General features: G+C 40.8%; 1 gene segment (V, D, J or C); it reads right to left on the bottom strand.

The window, feature by feature from the left end:
• The window catches only part of LOC101031654 (immunoglobulin kappa variable 2-30-like), a 241,671-nt gene that overhangs the window by 201,746 nt on the left and 15,648 nt on the right, over positions 1–24,277 (bottom strand).

Raw genomic sequence — 24,277 nt, 5'->3', positions numbered from 1 at the left:
TTAAATAATAGCATCAATAATAAAATACAAAATATAATAAAGAAAAAAGTGAAAATTTTAGAACTGAAAGATACAATCACTGTATTAGCAGCTTTGTGTATGGTGTAAAAGCAGAAAAGAGTAGACATAAGAAAGGGGAATAATAGTAATTGTCCAATGTAAACAACAGTGAGAAATTAGACCACAAGGAAAATGAACACGGACACAAGATAAACAGAAAGATATCTATGGTAAGGCACATTCTAGTCAAACTTCTAAAAATAAACACGAAGAAAATCTTTAAAGGCAGAATGAAAGAAGGATTACTCCTAACCATTAGGGGAAAAATGATTGGAATGACAGAGAATTCCTTCTCAGAAACTATGAAAGGTAGAAGGAAATAACACCATTTCAAGTACTGAAAGAAAAGTCCTGCCTACATAGAATTCTATTTCCATGAGAGTTGGTCCAAGATGCCTAACTAGTCATAGCCAGGAGGAAGAACTCGTACCAAGGTACCAGGACACAAGAAAGACTGTTGTACTCCTAGTAGATCTTCAGAGGGAAGGCAGTGAGAACAGATGAAGGGAAGACAATGATGCTGGGCTGAATGGGGAGGAAGCTGGGAACCCTGTGTGGGGCTACCATGTACCAGGACACATTCCGGGCATCCAGTGACTCCTGTGATAGGTATGAGTTGAACCGGCAAGGAGCAACTTTGACCTCTGGAATCCCTTGAACACCACAGACACTTGATTTGTCAGGGAAAACTACTTAGAGAAGTGATAGGGACAGAACTCCAGCCAACACGGAGCCCAGCAGATTTGGTGCAGGAGCATCTGTAGTGGAGTATGGCCAGAGACACTCATTCCCCTAGGCTCAACTTGCTCCCATAGGAGACTTTAGCCCTAGGGGAACTGTAGGACATAAACTCTGCAGGGTGATCTTGTCCATGAAACAGAGCCAATCTGATCTGAGTGTTCTTGGGCTGCTACTGTCTCCCAAGGTCACAGCCTAACAATTCCTGCTTGCAGTGCAGCCCCCAGGTACATCCTGGGAGCCCACATTACAGCTCCTGCATTGGCAGATTTCATCTGACAGGGAAAGTGCTCCAGCAGAGTGGCTCCCATGGACATGCACCAGGCCACCAGTGTTCTTCCACCACTGAAGCATCCCCAGTGCACAGTCTCCCCTGTGCCACTTTGTCTGTGATGACAGTGCTGCTGGCACAAAAAAGGCATAGAGAAAAGCATACCCACCCCCACCTTGAGTAGCCATCACTGTCTACATGAACATGCACAGGGGCTGCATGCAGTCCTGTGCCCAGCAGTGCCCTTCCTTTGTGTTAACACACCACCAGCTCAAATGTGTGTATAGTCACTTGCACCCCACCTCATGAGTCATGCTGCCATGGTCACTGCTGAGAATACTTGCATGGAAGCTGGCACCCCAGCACCCACTAGCGTCCTGCCATAGCTGATGAGTGCAAACCTGTGGCTGCCATTGCTGCTGACACATACAAACAAGGATGGATTCCACTGTCACCACTCTATGAATTGCTCTGGCTGGCACCACCCATAGGAGTGTTGTGACTAGTGGTCCAGGAGCATGTTGGCCCCTCCAGTGCATCAGGTACTTAACTTCAAGGATCCAGAGAGCAAAGGTGGGTACCAATACCTATCTTCAAGAGTTTGAGTATGCAGTCCAGGAGTCCTGAGCTGAGCTTTGGCTCCCTAAAATCTTCCAGAAATGAAGCCTATTGACTAAACCCAGCTTATACCACAATCAAACCTTCAAGATTATCAAATAGGATAATAGAAAAAATAAAAACAAGAACCCATTCAAAGGACAGCCACTTCAAAGATTGAAAGCCCACCAAGATGAGAAGAAGACAGCACAAGAACTCTGAGAACTTCAAAAGACAGAGTGCCTTCTTTCCTTCTGATGCCAAAACGATTTTCCAGCAAGGGTTCTTAACTGAGCTGAGATGGCTGAAATAAAAGAAATAGAATTAAGAATATAAATAGGAACAAAGATCACTGAAATTCAGGAGATTGTTGAAACCTACCTAAGGAAGCTAATAATTACAATAAATTGTTACAGGATCTGACAGACAAAATAGCCAGTATAGAAAAGTATATAACTTACCAGATAGAACTAAAAACACAATTCAAGAACTTCATAATGCAATCACATGTGTTATCAGCAGAATAGGCCAAGCTGAGGCAAAATCTCAGAGCTAGAAAACTGGCTTTCTGAAATAAGACAGACAGACAAGAATTTAAAAATAGAATATAAAATAAGCAAAACCTCCAAGAAATATGTATTACATGAGTAGAACACATCTATTGCTCATTGGCATTTCTGAAATAGATAGGGAAAATGAAAGCAACCCAGAAAACCTATCTCAGGACATCATCCATGAGAACTTTCCCAACTCAGTTAGAAAGGTCAGCATTCAAATTTAGGAAATGCAAACAACCATTACAAAATACTTCACAAGATCATTCCCAAGACACATAATCATCAATTCTCCAAGGTTAAAATGAAAGAAAAATATGTTAAAGGCAGCTAGAGAGAAAGAACATGTCACTTACAAAAAGAAATCCATCAGACTAACAGAAGTCATATCAGCAGAAATCCTACAAGCCAAAAGAGATTGGGGGCCTATGTTTAATGTTCTTAAAGAAAAGAAATTCCAACTAAGAATCTCATATCTGGACAAACTAAGCTTCACAAGCAAAGGAGAAATAAGACCCTTTTCAGACAAGCAAATGCTTAGGGAATTTGCTACCACCAATTCTGCCTAACATGAGCTTCTGAAAGAAGCACTAAATGAAATGAAGCACCATTACCAGCTACTGTAAAAACACACTGAAGTATACAGATCAGTAACACTATAAAGCAACCTCACGAACAAGTTGGCATAATAACCAGCTAACAGCATGATGGTGATATCAAATCTATACATATCAATGCTAACCTCGAATGTCAACAGGCTAAATGCCCCAATTAAAAGACACAGGTGGCAAGTTGGATGAAGAAGCAAGACCAAACGGTATGTTGCCTTAAAGAGACCCATCTCACATGCAATGACAACCATGGGCTCGCATAAAGGGATGGAGAAAAATCTACCAAGCAAATGGAAAGCAGAAAAAAGCAGTGTTTTAATTCTAATTTCAGATGAAACAGACTATAAGTGAACAAAAATCAAAGAAGACAAGGGCAGTATATAACAATCAAGAGTTCAATTTAACAAGAAGATCTAGCTACTCTAAATATACATGCTGCCAGATCAAGATCATCTAGATTCATAAAAAGAAAGTTCTTAGACACTTTCAAGGAGACTTGGACTCCCACACAATAATAGTGGGAGGTTTCAACACCCCACTGACAGTATTATAAAGATTATAATCTGTATAATTAATTTTCTGAGGTAGAAAATTAACAAAGATATTCAGGACCTGGACTTAACCCTGGATCAAGTAGACCTTATAGAAATTTACAGAACTCTCCACCCCAAAACAACAGAATATACATATACTCATCACCACATGGCACATACCCTAAAATGGACCACACAATCACAGATACAACAATCTTCAGCAGATGCAAAAGAACCAAAATCATACCAACCTCTTTCTTTGACCACAGTGAAATTAATGTAGAATTCAAGGCTAAGAAAATTACTCAAAACCAAGGAAATTAAACAACATGTTCCTGAATGACTCTTGGGTAAATAATGAACGAATGAAATTAAGGCAGAAATCAAAACTTTTTTTAAACAAAGATAATAAACTAGAATATCTGGGACACAGCTAAGGCAGTGTAAAGAGGGAATTTTATAGCACCAAATGCCCACATCAAAAAGTTGTATTTCAAATTCACAGCCCAACATCAAAAGTAAAAGAACGAGAGAAGCAAGAGAAAACCAATTCCAAATCTAGCAGAAAGGAAGAAATAATTGAAATTAGAGTTGAACTGAAGGAGGTAAAACATAAAAAAATTTCAAAGGATCAATGAAGCCAGTGTCTACTTTTTTTGAAAAAGCTTATTTTGAAAAAGCTAATTAGCTAGACTAATAAAGTAAAAAAGAGTGAGTATCCAAATAAATACAATTAGAAATGACAATCTATGCACATAAACTAGAAAATCTAGAAGAAATAGATAAATTCCTGGATTTATACACCCTCCCAAGACTGAACTACAAAGAAATTGAGTTCCTGAAGTGTGCAAAAATGAGCCTGTAATTGAATTAGTAATGAATAGCTTGATAACCAAAAAATTTCCTGAACTAGATGGATTCACAATCGAATTCCAGCAGCTGTACAAAGAAGAGCTCTTACCATTCCTACTGAAAGTATTCTGAAAAATTGAGGACGAATTTCTGGGTGTGGTTGCTCATGCCTGTAATCCCAGCACTTTGGGGAGCAGAGGTTGGTGAATTACCTGAACTCAGGAGTTGAAGACCAGCCTGGTCAACATGGTGAAACCCTGTCTCTATTAAAAACACAAAAATTAGCTGCATATGGTGGCATGTGCCTGTAATCTTAGCTACACAGCAGGCTGGGACTGGAGAATTGCTTGAACTTGGGAGGTGGAGCTTGCAGTAAGCTGAGATCCTGTCACTGCACTGCAGCCTGGGCAATAGAGTGAGACTCTGTCTCAAAAAAAAAAAAAAAAAAAAAAAAAAAAAAAAAAAAAAATCGAGGAGGGAATCCTTTCTAACTCATTCTATGAGGCCAGCATCATACCAAAATCTGGCAGAGATACAACAACAACAAAAAAAAACCACTTCAGGCCAATATGGTTGATGAACATCGATGCAAAATTCCTCAGCAAAATACTAGCAAATGAAATTCAGCAGCACATCAAAAAGCTAATCCACCGTGATCGAGTAGACTTTATTCCTAGGATATAAGTTTGGTTTAACGTATGCAAATAAATAAATATGATTCATGGCAAAAACAGAACTAAACACAGAAATAGCTTGATCATCTCAATAGATGCAAAAAATGCATTTGATAAAATTTAACATATCTTTATGTTAAAAACTCTCAACAAACTAGGTATTGAAGAACCATACCTCAAAATAATAAGTGACATCTAGCCACAGTCAGCATTATACTGAATAGGCAAAAGTTAGAAGCATTCCCCTTTAAACTGTAACAAGGCAATAATGCCCTCTCTCTACTAATCCTATTCAACATAGTGTTAGAAGGACTGACTGAAACAATCAGACAAAAGAAAGAAAAGGCATCCAAATAGGAAGAAAGGAAGCCAACATATCCCTGTTGCAGACAACATGATTCTTTTTTTTTTTTTTTGAGACAGAATCTTGCTCTGTCATCCAGTCTGAAGTGCACAGTACAATTTTGACTCACTGCAACCTCCACCTCCTGGATTCAAATGATCCTCCCTCCTCAGCCTCCTGAGTAGTTGGGATTACAGGCACGCACAGCTATGACTAGCTATTTTTTGTATTTTTAGTAGAGATGGGGTTTCACCATGTTGACCAGCCTTGTCTTGAACTCCTGATCTCAAGTGATCTGCCCACCTTGACCTCTTAAAGCGGTGGGATTACAGGCACTAGTTGCTGCACCTGGCCTTACATGATTATATCTCTAGAAACCCCATAGTCTAAGCCCAAAAGCTCTTAAGCTGACAAACAACTTCAGCCAAGTTTCAGGATACAAAATCAATGTACAAAAATTACTACTGTTTCTATGCACCAAGAAGAGCCAAACTGAGAGGCAAATCAGAAATGCATGTCATTCAAAATTGCCACACACACACAAAAAGAAATACCAAGGAATGCAGCTAATCTACGAAGTGAAAGATCTCTATAAAGAGAATTATAAAACACTGCTCAAAGAAATCGGAAATGACACAGTTACATGGAAAGACATTCCATGTTCATGAATAGGAAGAATCAATATTGCTATAATGGCCAAAGCAATTTATATATTCAATGCTATTCTCAAAATCTGTCTTGACTACAGCTTTAGAGGGTATATTATAAAACGCTGTATCATCCTTGCCCTGTCAGTAAACGCTTCCTAAATTACATCATTTTTGTGCTTTGAATTTTCAACAAATACATTCTGGGAGAATAATACACCAGTTGGAATGCTTGACTATTCAAAATTTCAGGTATATTCTCAATTATTTTATTGGTCTCTCCCTTATGATTCAGGCAGCACAAAATCAGGTCTTCTCTAGAACTCACTGTTGTATTTTTATGTGAAGAACATCAGTAGACAATCAGCATATAGGCTTGCAGTCTGCAAAAATAACTACATGGAGGTGATTATTTCTCATAGAGACTAAGACACTAACAGGAAAATATTTATTTTTGTTTTTGTTTTTTGGTGAATCAATAATAGAGAACTTATTTTTGAAAATATTTCAGAAAGTCAATTATCTAAATCTGGTAGGGATGCCCATAGAAATTTGGTAAGGAGCATATATAATTTTATTTCTAAAAGTCCATTTAATGTTGTTTGCTAGTATGGGACATTTAAAAACAAAACAGGACATTTTTCAAAGGACATTTAAAAATCGGGTGAATGTAGAAAAGGCAAATAAATATTTTTGAATGAATAAATACGTTTTAAAAAGTCAGTAAATATAGGAACAATGTGTAAAAAAATCATACCAGCAACAAAAAAATTTAAGATGGAATTGTGAAATATACTTTACAAAAAGCTTCATAAAACATAAAATTCTTATGAATAGGTAATAAAAGATGTGAAGGGCTTTTTTTGTTTGTTTGTTTTGTTTTTTTAAAAGACAGTCTCACTCTATTGCCTAGGCTGGAGTGCAGTGGTGAGATCGGCTCACTGCAATCTCTGCCCCCAGCATTCAAGCTATTCTCCTGTCTCAGTCACCCGAATAGCTGGGATTGCAGGTGTTCACCACCAGGCTAATTTTTGTGTTTTTAGTATAGACAGCATTTCATCATGTTGGCCAGGCCCATCTTAAACATGATGAAATAATATATATGCCCTTTCATGTATCAAAATAATACTAAAGTACTATTAAAAAGGTAGTATATTCAAAGCACATACGTATATAATTTATGCATACATTACTGGAATATGGAATTTCATATTCCATGATTGATATTCAGTATCAATTATTATAAACTCTGACATGATCATCATTTCTGCAGGTGTCTTTTCCCTTCATTTCCATGTGCCATGTGCACTTATTGATCTACATGTGAATGTTTTGCAATATAATATTCAAAGTGACATTGCCACTTTGTAATTTAATTTAAAAATTCGCTTTCAATAGATAGTAGTAAGGAATAGGCCTTAGAAGATGGATGTAAAGAGGGCAACAAATACAGGAGAGCAAAAATAAATTTTAAAAATCACGTTTATTATAACATCAGAGAGTTGTGGAAAAAATGAAGAACAGATGGCCTAAAATTCCACAGAGGAAACATACCAGCGTATATTACCTTATGTCCTCCTGTCACTTTGTGCCTTAGTGAAATTTGCCAAATATGAGTGTGATTGGAGATTCTGGTTGGCTCAGGCAGAAGATCTCTACAAGAGTGGGGAATTCATCTCACCTTTGACAGGGGCACGTACCTGCCTTACAGAGTATATGGATTATATGACGTGAGTGCACTCCTTAAAACCAGGCTGAATTTCTCCTTGGGACATTTGCTGAGGTCTGGGTCGAGAATAGTACCTGGATGGGTTGGTTGAAGAGACACAGTGAAATCTTTTGCATTCTCATGACTTTTCCCCTACCATGCTGCCCTGATTTTCCCTTATATGTGTCTGAAATATGGGTCTTGGGTTCCCTCCATTACCCCTCCTACTGATCTTCCCAGCCCCCGCACAGCTCTGGTTGGCATCATCTTTGTTTTGGCTATAAGGTTTCTTGAATGATAATTTCTTTCTCTAATCATTCCCAGGTAGATGATCTGGACAGAATCTACTTTTCCAGTCTCCTCTACGTCCTGCTGAATTGACTACGAATGTGCGATATGACCTGAGGTACATTTGGACAGAAACTTCTCTAAACATTGAAACACTAGAGATTGTGTGATGCAATATCTCCCTGGGAGTTCAGAGCACAGCCTTGAACTCCACACAGGAGTCCCCCAGCTCTGTGATTCTCCCCCAGAAACACATCAGAGCTTCCACTTGGGTTCCTTTATCAACTCCAATACACCACCACCAACACAATAACATTTGCCCTCACATGCTCATTTACTGCCTGCCCTCTGCCCAGAGTCTTCAGATTATTATTTTTCAAGGGGCAAAATATTGGCTTATATATTGTTTTACATTAATCCGGATTCCATTGAATATGGCATATATTTTTCACCTTTTTTTCTGTTGTCTTTTCAAAGTTGGGTATTTATTTTTAAAACACAGCTTTGGATTTCACAGAACTTTCTTTTCATTTCACCATGCTGTGAATAAGATTGTTCAAAGATATTTTTGCCACTAGGTCTTTGTTTTTGCATAAACTTACCAAAATATATCTAGTAGATATATATCTAGGATGTAAATATATTCAAGCACTTCCTGAAAAATAAAATAGGATAAAATGCTTTGCTTCTGCTGTCCCAGAGAGAGACGTATGTTAAGAAAACTGTAGGCTGGGCGAGTGGCTCACGCCTGTAATCCCAGCACCTTGGGAGGCCGAGGCGAGTGGATCAAGAGGTCAAGAGATCAAGACCATCCTGGTCAACATGGTGAAACCCCATCTCTACTAAAAATACAAAAATTAGCTGGGCATGGTGGTGCGCGCCTGTAGTCCCAGCTACTCGGAAGGCTGAGGCAGGAGAATTACTTGAACCCAGGAGGCAGATGTTGCGTTGAGCCGAGATAGCACCATTGCACTCCAGCCTGGGTAACAAGAGTGAAACTCCATCTCAAAAAAAAAAAAAAAAAAAAAACAACTGTAAAGTGGAAGGTAGAAGATGGAAGGGAAACTGTTTTAGTATCACCAAATCTTAAGGTACATGTACTTGATAAGTAACTGCTAAACTGCTAAACCAAATCAAAACCAAGAATGTATTAGTTTTGTATTACCACTAATCTGTTTCATTTAGGTGGCTGTCAGGCTGAATGAGTTTAGTTGATGAATGAATGTAGGCAAGGCAGAGAGGATTACTATGAGCTTTAATTCTGCTTTCCCTTGCAACATGACTGGTTGTTCAGAGAACACTGACCTCCCTCCATTCTCCTGCAGGTTATTCCAGGCCAAGACACTAGCAGCTGATAAGGACTAAAACTGTGGTACCTGAGATGTAACTGAGACATTGAGGATTAAGAGCCCTCAGCTGTAATGCATTCTCCTGGGTTCTCCAGCACCTTCCTCTTTAGCCTCCCAAGATAATCTACAGTGTCTGCTCTTCAGATAAACAACACATGTGGGCAGCTGAACCACAGTAAGAAGGGAGGTTTCTGTTCAGGGTTGTACCACTGTGGGAGGATGTTTTATAGCTTGCATGCAGTAATAAACCCCAACATCCTCAGCCTCCACCCTGCTGATTTTCAATGTGAAATCAGTGCCTGACCCACTGCCACTGAACCTGTCTGGGACCCCAGAAAAACGGTTGGAAGCCCTATAAATCAGCAGCTGTGGAGACTGGCCTGGCTTCTGCAAGTACCAGTACAAATAGTTTTTTCCATCACTATACAGGAGGCTCTGACTAGACCTGCAGGAGATGGAGGCCGGCTCTCCAAGGGTGACGGGCAGGGCGAGTGGAGTCTGGGTCATCACAATATCCCCACTGGATCCTGAAATAGTGAGAGAAGTGCAAGGTTAAGTACAAATATTGTGAACCATTAAAATGATATTCTTTCTGTTATTTACTTTATGCTAAGTAATTTTTGTGTGATTTTGGTTCATATCCCTAAACATTCAGGTTTAAAAAGAACCAACATTCACAAGGCACAAAGGGGCCTCAAGATGTCGCCTACACTATTCTCTTCCTGTGTCACACTCTTCACAAGCGCACGAGTCCTTTTTCCTTCTAGGATATGAAATTTAGGACTATAAGAGTGAGGAATCTTCTATTTTTCACTCTTGCAGTTCTAAACTTTACACACCTTTTCTTGTAGGTCAGGATGTGCATGTGGACAAGTAATGGGACCTACAGAGCTCACCCTCCCACCCCATTCTCCTCCCTCATCTCCCTTCTGTCCTTACCAGGGACCCAGAGCATTAGCAGCCCCAGAAGCTGAGCAGGGAACCTCATTGTGAGAAGGTGCACCGAGGAGTCCTGATCATAAAGGCAAGCTTGGAGCTGAGCTTTTATCTCAGACTCTCAAGGGAAGGTCCTCCCTATGGGACAGTATGCAAATCCCCTGGTGGGTGCAGTGGGGTGGAAAGAGACAAGGAGAATATGGGGACATCAAATGTGAGCACAGTGACATAATATGTTCTGTGTTTAGAGAAAACCTAATAAACTCTGTGCTGCCTGAGTGAAAAAAGGAAGATATTTAATCATGTTTTTTTATTTCCTCAAAGAGATTTTGAATTCGTTTTTATTTTCTCAGACACATTTAACACTTGTCTTCAATCGACTGAGTTTCCATAAATATTTGGTTATTTTTATTTATTTAATTTTATTTTGTATATATTGTTTTAAATTTTATTATGTATTATTAATTTACTTATATATATAGATTTTTTGAGACAGAGTCTCACTCATTCTGTCACCAAGACTGGAGTAGAGCGGCAGGTTCTCAGCTCACTGCAGCCTCTGCCTCCCAGGTTCAAGCTATTCTCCTGCTTCACCCCCTGAGCTAGCTGGGATTACTGGTGTGCACCACCACGCCTGGCTAATTTTTGTATATTTAGTACAGACAGAGTTTCACCATGTTGGCCAAGCTGATCTTGAATTTCTGACTTCGAGCAACACTCTTGCCTCAGCCTCCCAAAGTGCTGGGATTCTTCTGGCTTGTAGAGTTTCTGCCAAGAGATCTGCTGTGAGTCTGATGACCTTCCCTTTGTGGGTAACCTGACCTTTCTCTCTGGCTGCCCTTAGTATTTTTTCCTTCATTTCAACTCTGGTGAATCTGATGATTATGTGCCTTGGGGGTTGCTATTCTTGAGGAGTATCTTTGTGATGTTCTCTGATTTTCCTGAATTTGAATGTTGACTTGCCTCGCTAGGTTGGGGAAGTTCTCCTGGATAATATCTTGAAGAGTGTTTTTTGGCTTGGATTCTTTCTCCCCATCACATTCAGGTACACTGATCAAATGTAGATTAGGTCTTTTCACATAATCTCATATTTCTTGGAGCCTTTGTTCATTTCTTTTCACTCTTTTTTCTCTAATTTTGCCTTCTCATTTTATTTCATTGAGTTGATCTTCAATCTCTAATATCCTTTCCTCTGCTTGATCGATTCAGCTATCGAAGCTTGTGTATGCTTTGTGGGGTTCTCGTGCTTTGTTTTTCAGTTCCATCAAGTCTTTTGTATTCTTCTCTAATCTGTTTATTCCAGTTAGCATTTCATCTAACTTTTCTTCTGTGTTCTTAGTTTATTTGCATTGAGTTAGAATATGTTACTTTAGTTCAGAGAAGTTTGTTATTACCCACCTTCTGAAGCCTGCTTCTGTCAATTTGTCAAACTCATTCTCCATCCACTTTTGTTTCCTTGCTGGTGAGGAGTTGTGATCCTTTGGAGGAGGAGAGGCATTCTGGTTTTTGGTGTTTTCATCCTTTTTGCACTGGTTTCTTCCCATCTTCATGAATTTATTTACCTTTGGTCTTTGAAATTGGTGACTTTTGGATGGGGTCTCTGAGTGCATGTCCTTTTTGTTGACGTTGAGGCTATTTTTTTCGGTTTTTTAGTTTTCATTCTAACAGTCAGATCCCTCTGCTGCAGGACTGCTGGAGGTCCACTCCAGACTCTGCTTACCTGGAAATCACCTGTGGGGGCTGCAGAACAGCAAGGATTGTTGCCTGTTTCTTCCTCTGGTAGCTTCGTCCTAGAAGGGTACTTGCCAGTTCTCAGCCAGAGCTCTCCTATATAAGGTGACTCTTTGGATATACAGGGATCTGGGAGCTGCTTGAGAAGGCAGTCTATCCCTTGTTAAAGCTCATGTGCTATGCTGTGAGCTCTGTTGCTCCCTTTGGAGCTTCTGGGCAGGAACGTTTAAGTCTGCTGCAGCAGAACTCACAACAACTCCTTTTCCCAAGCGCTCTGTCTGGGGAAGGTGTGGCTTTATTTATAATTCCCTTTTAAGCTGCTGCAGTTTTTCCGAGATGCCCTGCCCAGCAAGGACGGAGTCTAGTCACAGTCTGCCTGCAGAGGTCTTGTTGAGCTACTGTGGGCTCCACCCAGCTGCTGTGAAAACTTCTTTGTGCTTTGTATACACGAACAAAGTTAGAGCTGCCTCAGTAATAGTGGACACCCCTCTCCATGTGGATCTCAATCATCCAGGGTTGAGCTCAAACTGCTGTACTGGCTGCAAAAATCTCAAGCCAGTGGGATTCAGTTTGCTGGTCCCCATTGGGGTGGGACCTGTGAAGCCAGATCATGTGGCTTCCTGCCTTCAGCCTCCTTTCTCTTGGGTACAGGTGGCTCTGTCACACAAACACTCCAGGCGCCAGTCAACACAGCTACCAGATTTGTGCCTAGAACTTGTGGCACTGGCTGAATTTGCTGCCCAGATGTGCCCTGGAAACCTCCGATGGCTGTTGGCAAGTGGGGAATCTCCTGGTTTGTGGGCTCCAAAGACCGCAGGAGAAGTGCAGCATCTGAACTGGAGCTCTGGAGAGGCCAGAGACATTCTGTTGGCCTCCATTGTGTAGGAAGAAGGGTCCTCTGGCCTGTTGCACTTCCCAGGTGTGGCAGCACCCCACCCTGCCTTGGTTTGCCCTTTTTGGGCTACACCCACTATCTAACCAGTCCCATTGAGATGAACTTGGCACCTTGGTTGCAAATGTGGGGATCACTTGCATTTTGCATCACTCTTGCTGGGAACTGAGCTCTGCAACTGCTCCTATTCAGACATCTTGGCAGAAGTTTTTTTCCACACATTTGAAATATATTTCTTTATTTCACTGAATACAAATTGTCAAAAAATGTTTATTCTATTTAATTGTAGAGGTGTTTGATTGTTCCATGGACAAATACTTATGTTTTCAACCTTTACAATCTTGAAAATATTTGCACATATAAATTTGCATTAATCAGAATATAACGCTGGGTGTGTGGCTTTTAATGTAATTTTAAAAAATGGCCTCATTGGGGAAAAATCATTTTAACTGAAGTAAATATCCCTTTTTGCCTCTCTTGTGTCCTATAGAGTTGCCCAGTAAGAGGTCCTTCCCTGAGATTTAGTAGTCAGAAATGGATGACTCTGTATACTCCATTGGTACCTAAGACGGACACAGGAACAGAGGTGAAGACTGGAGAAACACCTGGAAAGATGCTGTAGGAAGCTGAGAGCATCAACACCCTCACCCCTAAACTTCCAGAAAGGACTGAGGACCACATGGTTAGACACCCATACTTCAGGTGCAGATGCAGTTCTGATTTCTGAGGGAGGACCAGAGAATTCTACTTCTAACATCAACTTTCCTGTACTATATCCTTGACTTTGATAGCTTATAGTGTGAAAGTTAATCACAGGAATTGGGTAATTCTTGTCATACTCAACAGGCCCACGAAACCAGAGTGGAAAGGCATTCAGGAGCCAAAATATTATTTCTAGAATGCAATTGAAATAGGCCCTATTATCCCATGGAACTAACGTGTATGTTTTATTGAATAAACATAGAAATGGACTCCCCCAGTCTTAAAACTCAAGATAGTTACATTTGTCTTGAGTTCTTTTTTCAGGAAACCAACCATCAGGCCCCCCAGTACTATCAAAAAGCTGATACTTACATATCACTGAATCAGGACAGTGAGACATTAGATCCTTCACCCATTATGATTGCCTAACTGACCTCCTGTTTCCTGTTGACCAAATTATCTTCCTTACTGCTCCCTAATTCGTGTTTTTTCACATTTCTTCCCTGCTGTTTAAACTCCTAATTTTAATTGGTCAGGGAAATACATTTGAGAATGATGTCCCGTCTCCTCAGCTGCCGCACCTGATTAAAGGCTGCTCCTTGGCAATACTTACTGTCTTAGTGATTGCCTTTCTGTGTAGTGAGCAGCAAGATCTACTCCAAATCCCTGGCATTTCAGTAACAAAATTATTTGGAAGCTTCACTGCTGTGGCTTATTGTAACCTGAAACCAAATTTACCCACAACTTCTGATATAACTTGATATAATTCTAGAATTCACTTTGTCCACCACTGCTTACCAGTGTGCGCTTGCCAAATCCCAATCCTTCTAGTGCCAATAAACTTTCTCAAATAGCAATAGGTAAAGTTTTCCCTTTATCATAAAACTCTAGTCTTCCCTTTGTTCTTTAAACATATTGAAGACCACTGAATTTTCCTGTATGCCCCATTTGCCAAATATTTATTGGCAAACAAAACACTGTAATTAGAGATTCATTTTTACATTTTATTTAGACTTCAGTAGCTCAATTACTATGCATGATAGAAAGAGAGGTAATAAGAATTTGGACCTGAGATATACCCCTGCCAACATTAAGGACTTGTCCACTCTCTTAGGTGAGGTCGACCAGTGACAAGGATTCCTGTGCAGGCAGCAAGTTTTCACTGGGAGGGAGGAAGAAAAAACACAAAAACTTGATGGATACAACTTACTTATGTATTAAGGATTTTGAGATTGGGAGAACATCCTAGGTCATCCAGATGAGATCACTATAATCACAAAGGTCCTTATAATAGGGAGGGAGGAGGGTCGCAGGCAGACAGGACCTGGGGCAATGGAGAGGGATGCTGGGATGATGGAGGAACAGGTCATGGAGAAAGGATTGTTGAGGCATCTTGAAGATAAAAAATAAAAAATCAGATTCTCTCTCTTAGATCCTCTAGAAGGAATAGAGCCCTGTGTCTCCTTAATACTAGCTCAGTTAGGGTTCTCATCTCCAGAATCACAAGATAATAAATTTCTTAGAAGCCAGCAAGATTGTGGCAATGTAACCAGTAGCAATTGGAGACTAATGAAAGGGGGAAAATGTCTTTTACCTCTCTGAGTGTGTGGTTGTCCTCTGTTTTCCCAAACCATTCCATCTTGTTATTATCTGGTGCCAATTTTGACAAGACATGTAGATCATTTTCTATAAGAGCTTGCACCAGGATTTTTCTGAGGTCGAAAATGTCTTTGATTAGCTCTTGTCTAGTGTGTATTGGAGAGTTAAGGGATCTGGTCTCATAGCACCTGATAGGAAGAGGAGGGTTTTGTTGGCTTGTGTGTTTGTTTTCATGTTAGGCAGGCAAGTTAGATATGGAGAACACACCCTGAGAAGACAGGACTTAGAGAGATTGAAAGGGAAAGAGGAGATGTGAACGGGGTTGTGGGAAAGAAGATGTGTTCCTCCTCCAAAATATAAAACAAAGTAATTTACAATTTGTAAAGACTTTGAGAGAGTTATATTTTGAAGAGAAAACCACAGAAGGGGCTAGCTGAAGATTAGGGCCTGCTTGGCATGAGAGCTGTGGATTCCCCACTCTTCTTACAGTCCTTTCTTCCTAGTTGTAAGCTTTGGGCTCAACTATGAGATGAAAGTGACCACAGGCAAAGAACATACTAAAGTCAGACAGACCTGGGTTTAAATTCCAGTTCTGACCATGTGACTTTGGGTTAATTGCTTATGAGCTCACATAGCTGGTTCTCTCATATGTGAAATGGAGCACTTTGGAAGTCCTGGGTATCATGAGAGTTTAACCAAATGATGCACCCTAAAGAGTTTGTGTATGTGTGTCCATAAATGTATACACGCACATTAGATACACATTTTATATATCCAGTTTTCTTTAAATTCACTCTTGAATATCTTAGAATAAAGGGCATATGAAAGATATATCATTTTCAAATCAAATTCTTTAATAGTTATTGTACAACGAACATGTGACTCACTGTAGGCAATGGGGTTTCATGTGCATTGTTTTCACCGTAAAACCAAAAACCTTCTACCAATTCATTCCTGTGTAGCACTAGAAACATAAACAAGAAGACAAATGATTGTAACACCTTTAAACCAGATCTTCCCTGAGCTCCATTTGTTTAGTGTCCACTATTGGATTCCTGAGGCCGTGGCTAGGCTCTAGGTCTGAGTTATAAGTCCTTTCTTCCCAGACCCACAGCCTTCCCCTAGGTCTCACTCTGGGCTCCGGTATGCTGGGAATCCAGATTCACCACCCTGCTACCCTCCTGGGATTCCAGAATTAACTGCCTGGAAGCTTTTCTTAGTAAACTCTTCAAATGCAACCTCTGACAGAGAGCTGTCTGAGGCAGCCAGCAACTTCCCATTAAAAAATAAATAAAATAGGCCGGGTGCGGTGGCTCAAGCCTGTAATCCCAGCACTTTGGGAGGCCAAGGCGGATGGATCATGAGATCAAGAGATCGACACCATCCTGGTCAACATGGTGAAACCCCGTCTCTACTCAAAATACAAAAAATTAGCTGGGCATGGTGGTGCGTGCCTGTAATCCCAGCTGCTCAGGAGGCTGAGGCAGGAGAATTGCCTGAACCCAGGAGGCAGAGGTTGCAGTGAGCCGAGATCGCGCCATTGCACTCCAGCCTGGGTAACAAGAGCGAAACTCCATCAAAAAAAAAAAAAAAAAAAAAAAAAGAATTTAAATAAATAAATAAAATAAAATAAAATAAAATAAAATAAAAACTGAGAAGCGAGGAAACTTGGAAAGCCATGTTGATGTTGAGGAGATGCACAGTATTACCAGATTTTATCTTTTCAAACTGTTCCTGTCTCTTTCCTGACAATAATTCATGATCTTGGAAGAGGGAGGAATTAAGAAGAACAAAGTGATGCTTCATGCTTAGGATATAAAAGGAGACATGGAGATAATAAAAGGGCAGAATTGATGGACTTTTTGACATAGTTTGGGTTTCTTTCGCTATGGGTATAGCAGGATGAAGGTGCCAGAAGCAAACATCACTTACAACGTTTCCTGCTCTTCATGCCTCAGACTCATACAAACACACACTTATGATAATATGTCTTCTGCTGAAGCACAGGTCTGTAGCACAGCCGGGATCTTTCTCCTAAGTGTCTTTTTTAGATAAGTTGGAATAATTTTAGAAACAAGTCAAAGAAATAATAGCAATGGCTTAAGCAATGACACGGAGCCTGAAGATTGGGGCATTTAAGGCTGGTGCAACAGCTTGGTGACAGCTGAAAGGCCCCAGATTGTTACTACATTTTTGCTCTCCACCTGCATCATCATTGGCTTTTCAGTCTTGCTGTAAATGCCCCATGGCGTCAAGAGGATTGCAGCAGCTCTAAGCATCATATCCTCTCTTAACTGTTACATGAAGAAATGCAAAGCAAAGCTCTTCACTTTCTCTCCTTTTATGAGGTATAACCATTTTTCCCATGATCTCTGCCCACTCCTCTAACATTATCATTTTGGAGCTGATCACATGTGCCCTTAATCCCTGCTCCCATCTGGGCTGGGAGAAACTCACCACCTTTACCATGTACAGCAGGTGCTGGGGAGATGGGTCCAGGCCCCAACTGGAGGGACTTTTGTCCCCAGAGTTTAGAGTGGGCAAGTCCTCCCCAGGTGGTCTTTGTGAGACAGAGCAGCACATGTGGCTCAGTGGCTGTGTGGTAATAGGAACCACTCCAGGAACAGTTGACAGCCTCCCCCTCTGACTACAGCAAAGTAAGATTTCTCTGTTCACCTTTCATGCGGCTCACATGGATGCTGGGACTCTGTTCACAATGGACTGCATCTGCCCTGTGCACAAGCTTTCAAACATTTGCCAATTTAGTTTCTGGTCTCCAATAACAAGAACTTGCCAACCATGATCCACTCAACAAGAATTTACAGAGGAATCAGATCTGTGGGTTCAACAATGGGACAGGAAGTGTGAGACAAACAAGGTTTGCAGCTCTGAAGATGCTGACAGCCCACGTCTGAAGCAAGGATGAATTGGTGTCACGCATTCTGAGTAGGAGGCGGGAGAAAGTACTGTGGATGCAGTGACGCGGAGGAGATGCACTGAAGGTGCCCGTAGGGGAGGTGGGAAGGTGATGCGAGGATGAGAGGGTGTGCAGTTCCAGAGCTGGCCCCCAGCCTGCTCCCCTGTGGAGGCCCCAGACCCTCATAGCTTTGGTACAGAGCCATAGCTAAATGAGGTTTGTGCCCATGTGGTGACAGGAGGTGGGGACACGTGCCCCTGAAGGCAGCTCAACTGTTGATGGTCAGTATCATCTGTACAGGCCACCACCCCTGACCCAGGTGGGCATGGTGCCCAGGGGGCAGTGTTTGCCAGCAGGGGCTAAGAGCTGAGCATGGGTTCTGTTGGTGACAGGTTAGGACACTGTTACTACTCTGGCCAGCCCTGTTGGTGACAGTGATTCTGCCTCCTGGGATACAGAGAGGGTGCTGGAGATGCAGTCCCCACGGCATCTCCACTGTCATCTACATAGGGAACAAACATTAATATCCCCAAGTATTAATATAAGCAAGCAGCTCATTCAATTTGATGCAATTCTGATCAAAATGCAAAATGGGCTAATTACCACATCATCAAGGAAATGTTCATGATTAATGCAATTATCTGAGGATGAAGCCTTAGTCCTCCTTAACTCATGAGACAGTCAGAACAGCAAGAGGAAGAGGAGCAAAGCTAAGTCCCCACATCCACGAGTTTCCTTATGCGGGTGATCTTGCTTAGAGAGGGTGGGGAGGTGGGTGAGTCTGCTGGGACTGCAACAGCAAAATATCTCAACCTGAATGGCTTAAACCACAGACATTTATTTCTGACAGTTGGGAGTCTGGAAAATCCAAGATAGAAGCCCAGAAGGGTTTGCTTTCTGGCAAGGGCCTTGTTTCTAGTTTTCAGATTTTACCTTCTGGCCGTGTCCCTACATGGCCTTTCCTCAGTGCGTGCTGAGAGGGTGGGGATAGTGGAGAACTGTGCAGTAAGTATCTCTTTCCATAAAGATGCAAATCTAATTGAATCAGGGTCCCACTTTTGCCACCTTTTTCAACCCTAATTACCTCTTTGCATGCTCTATCTCCAAATGCAGCCATATTGGGTGATTAGAGCTTCAACATAGAAATTTGTAAAGGACCATTCAGTCCATATCAGGTGTGCTTTAGGCATACAGCCAAGGCAGTGAGGAGGGCAAGGTGGGGCTTCCAGTCTCAGAGCACAGAGCACAGAGGGAATTTCCCACTACTCAGTGCACTGGCAGCTCCTCCCATGTAACCTAGCTCACACCTGAGGCCGCCTTTTAGCCCTAGGGGATCCCTGTTGATAACGGGACTCTATCACTCTTACTTTCCTGCTATTTCTAAGATCAGGCTTATTTCTGATGTTTACTGTGGGGTTTGTCTGCCATCTAATGGCTAGTTTGTGACTTAGCATCTTATAGGATTTTAAATGCTGAGTCCCAGTCAAACTTGACTGAGTGTTTTCATGGGTATTAATGAAGCAGATCCTATTACATCCATCAGTAGGCCAGATCCTATAGGGAACGCAGAATGATACCTCTCCTCGATAAACCAGTCTAAGTTGAGGACAAAGGATATCCAGAAAAGATGTTGCTCACAAAACAATTAGGAATTCGGTTCTGAAATCCATGTGAAATGCTCAAAATGTAATTTTGGAAGGGAGAGCAAAGGCTGTGAGACATCCTGCTGGGCCTAATGGTAGGGGCTGGGGTGGAAATCCAAGGGACTCTTTTCTGGATCTGTCAGCCTAGGCTCATTCCTGTTACTTTGGAAACTCTTCCAGAGCAGATCTGAGGACCACAGTGGTTGCACCAGCAGGAGAGCTTCTGACCTCCTGTCACACCCAGTTTTCCAGACTAACAGCTGGCGAGGTTTATGCTCTGACTGTGGGGGAACACTTGTCAATATTTAGGGCAGTGCTGAGCAAAATAATTTCCTAAGACAATATAAATGTCTGTATTTATGCTGTACAATGGGGTAGCCATCATATGTGGCTACTGAACACCTGAAATGTAGCTAGTGTAACTGAGAAAACATGTTTTTAATTTTTAATTAATTCTAACTCACATTATTTGTGCCTGGGCACTGCTAGTGTTTACCCTGTGAGAGGATACAGTTTTAGACAATAACGATCACCAATGTCGTCGGGGTACCCAAGCTGCTAAAAGTTAAGCAAGTGTGTGCCCCAGGACCACTGTACCAAGCTGAGGTGGACCATGGCCAATGTAGACAGATCACATGGGTGGATCTTTGGAACCTTCCCTGGGATTCCTCTGCTTCTAGGCTGGTGATGGAAACTCTCCCTCATGGCGATACTGCGGGAGAAGCTGGAGACTGGGGCCCACAGGGTTGCTGCTGGAATCTGAGGTGGAACTAAAACACAGATCTTCTTCGGTGTTAATGATGTCTCACTCTACAGGCCTCCCAAGGACTCGTGCTAGTTGATCAAGTGGGAGGTGAATGCTGGGCTTGTTGAGCAATCGTCTGTATCCCAGCACAGGGTGGACCCTGTCACCTGGAGCTCCCACAGCTGATGCCAGGACCCAAGGGCTAAAGTCCCTGTCCAGTGCTTCCTCTGCCTCAGGTGATCCCACCCTAGAGGCAGCAACCAACCCACTGATAAGGGCTTGAGTAGCAGGGAGGGGCTTTGTGGAGCCTGAAGACTTAGGACAAGGGTGCAGACCTGCACTTCCAGCTTCTGAGCCAGGGCACATTCCCTGTTATGGGTGTGATCCAGGTCAAGGTGTCTGATGAAAAATATTAGGATAAATTTTATCCTGAAAGAAATAAAATCCTAGGAGGCCTCCCAGTCCCTGCCTCTCCTGTGATGATTCCATGGTCTTTGCTGTCCCTATGGTCACTTGGCTGCCTCCTCACCATTCAGATGCATCTTCAATATGACTCCGAGACCTTCCCTGGTCAGCACAATGGCCTCAGCCTGCAGAGACCACATGCCACTGCCTGATTTTTATACAATTTATCAGCTACTGAAATGATTCTTTCCTCTTTCATTGTGTAGGTATTGTTCTCTGAATGGCTCATTTCTCTACCGAATATCAGTACTCAGGATCAAAAGTGGTCTTATTTACTCACATGCTCTTAACCCTCACATGATGGCTTTTAATTGTTCCTAAAAACTCTGATATTTTGTTAAAATCCATTAAATGCAAAAATATGTTCTTTTTTATTGAAGAAAATATCATGCCTTCCCCTCAGCTAAAGACAATTAACTGCTTTTATAGTTCAGAAAGATCCGCTGGACATGAAAAAACACATTTATAGGAATAACAAGCATCATTCTGAAAGTAAATAAACTCGGTTTGTATGTAAGATGTACAGTAATAATTAACCGTATTTGACAAAGGAGGAAGAAAGGCCCTCACAGTGGGAGGGGCTTGATGGAGAGGGTCAGGGTGTCTGTCTCTGGAAGGTGGAGGAGGATCTGATGAGTGACCCCAGGCAAGCATCCAATATCAGGGCCAGATATGACTATGAGTAATTCCCTTTTTTATGGGCTTTGTTACTAGAAGGAAGCTTTGGGAATATTCACAGGATGAGTAGAATACGGGTTGGAAACAGCACGTTTCTAAACACATAAAAGCAGCTCACAGACATACAAACAAAAGTATCTTACAAAATGTTACCTCTTCTTCACCCTTTCTTGCCATTTGGGTTTAACCAATCACGGCACACAATTTGAGTTTCTCTACATGAGGGTCTCCAACTTGAAACTATCCTATGGAAAGAATTTGTGACTGTCTGCCTGACCATAAAGTAGAAATATAATTTCTTATAGTATATCATTACTCTTAGGCATAAAATATATGCGATAAAATTTTTTTGAAAATTGATATAACTTTCTGGCTAAATATGATGAAAGTCACTCACAAAAATATCAAAATCTGATATGTATGTCTCTTTTCTCAATTACTACATTGTATACCAAAAATTATTTTTGAATGAGTGACTTGTGTGCGCAGGAAACAAAGTAAAACAAATGAACTTAGTTGCTCTTGGTATTAAAAAATTCTAGGAACAGGATACTGGTCCTAAAATCAAGAATGGTGAATATTTAAAAACAAACAAACAAAATTTGAACTGCAGTTTGGATTTTGGAGGTGGTTGAAAGAGGATATAAACAATGTTTCTGATACACACAAAATAATATTTATTTTAGGGGGTGGAGGGTTACCCTCCTGTATTTCATATATCAGGGCAAGATATAAAATAAAATGTCGATTGAATTTTTCCACCTCATCTGAGCTCCCAAATACTTGCCCTTACTCATTAGTGCCTTGGTACACTCAACTTTTAGTGAAGTTACTCCTATTAGGGAATTGAGAATTTTTTATTTCAACTTCCTTGGGCCTGGAATCTTGCCTTCTTCCCAAGACTGGCAACAAGCGTTCTGGATCTTTTTGTTTTTTTATTCCAGGTAAATGTTCTTTTTGGAAAAGCCTCCTTTTCAAAAGCTCTAGAGAAATGTCTATAGTTATGTTTTCCATGGGCTAGTTTTCATAAATAAAAACCCCAAATGTTCAGCATTTCCTGAATTCTCAGTTGAAGGCTACCCTAGTTAAAGTGAACCTTACTCTTAGTCTGACTTAACAAACATCATGCTTCAGGGGCTGCTTTGGAAATAGAATTAATTTGTCACACCCCTGAACCCACAATAACTGAACCCACAGTAACTGAAACCTCAATCCATGGGATTTTGTGTTGCTACAGCTCTAGGCCATCACCTGTTTGTTTCCTAATCTTAACTCTTTTAAACTCTTTTGCCATAAATGAGAAACTGTAGCCCTGAAAAGAAATCCAATGTTTTTAACAACTGGTAAAAGACAGTTCATGCAAGTTGTAAAACATAGTTTATGGAAAGAAAAGGGAGAGGTGGCTTTCAACAACTGTCTACGTACTTTGAAAGAACATATGGGTAAAGATGAAAGTATGCCATTGTGGTTTTAATTTGCATTTTTCTGACAATTAGTGATGTGGAGCATTTTTCTACCTATTTCTTGGCTATTTGTATATCTTTTTTTTGAGAATTGTCTATTTATATTCTTTGTCCACTTTTTGGTGGTATTATTTGTTTTTATATTACTGATTTGAGTTCCTTGTAGATTCTGGATATTAGTCCTTGGTCAGATGCATAGTTTGTGAATAGTTTCTTCTGCTCTGTGGGTTGCCTGTTTGCTGAATATTTCTTTTGCTGTACAGAAGTTTTTTAGTTTAGCTGGGTTCCATTTATTTATTTTTTGTTTTGTTGCATTTGCTTTTGGGGTGTTAGTCATGAATTCCTTGACTAAGCCAATGTCTAGAAGAGTTTTCCCAATGTTATCTTCTAAAATTTTTATGGTTTGAGATCTTAAATTTAAGCCTTTGATTCATGTTGAGTTCATTTTTGTATAAGGTGAGATATGAGGATGCAGATTTATTCTTTGACACGTGGCTTCCAGTTTTTCCAGTACCATTTATTGAATAGAATGTCCTTTCCCCACTGTACATTATTGTTTGCTTTGTTGAAGATCAGTTGGGTGTAAGTATTTGGGTTCATTTCTGTGTTCTCTATTCTGTTCCATTGGTTTATGTGCCTATTTTTATACCAATATCATGCTGTTTTTGTAGTATAGCCTTGAAATATCACCTTAATCATGCAAGAATGCCCATCATTTAAAAGTCAAAAAATAATGGATATTGGCATGGATGTGGTGTACATAGTACAACCATTATGGAAAACAGTGTAGAGTTTCATTAAAGAACTAAAAGTAGAAATACCATTCGGTCCAGCAATCCCACTCTTATTTTTCTTATGTACCCTGAGAAAAAAGTCATGATATGAAAAAGGCATATGCACACGCATGTTTATTCCAGCACAATTCTCGGTTGTAAAAATATAGAACCAGCATAAGTGCCAATCAAGCAACGAATGGATAAAGAAAATATGGTGTAGATATACCACAGACTACTACTTAGCCATAATACAGAACAAAATAATGACCTTTGCAGCAACATGGATAAAGCTGGAGGCCATTATTCTAAGTGAAGTAACTTAGGAATAAAAACCAATAATCATATGTTCTCATTTATAAGTAGAAGCTAAGCTATGAGGATGCAAAGGCATGAGAATGATATAACAGACTTTGGGGGCTGAGGAGGAAGGATAGAAGGGGATGTGAGGGATAAAAGAACACACTGGGCATAGCACACACTGCTCGGGTAACAGGTGCACCAGAAT

This window comes from Saimiri boliviensis, chromosome 1 (genome assembly GCF_048565385.1).
Source record: "Saimiri boliviensis isolate mSaiBol1 chromosome 1, mSaiBol1.pri, whole genome shotgun sequence".
NCBI classification, from domain to species: Eukaryota; Metazoa; Chordata; class Mammalia; order Primates; family Cebidae; genus Saimiri; species Saimiri boliviensis.
This window is presented reverse-complemented; position numbering and strand designations above follow the sequence as displayed.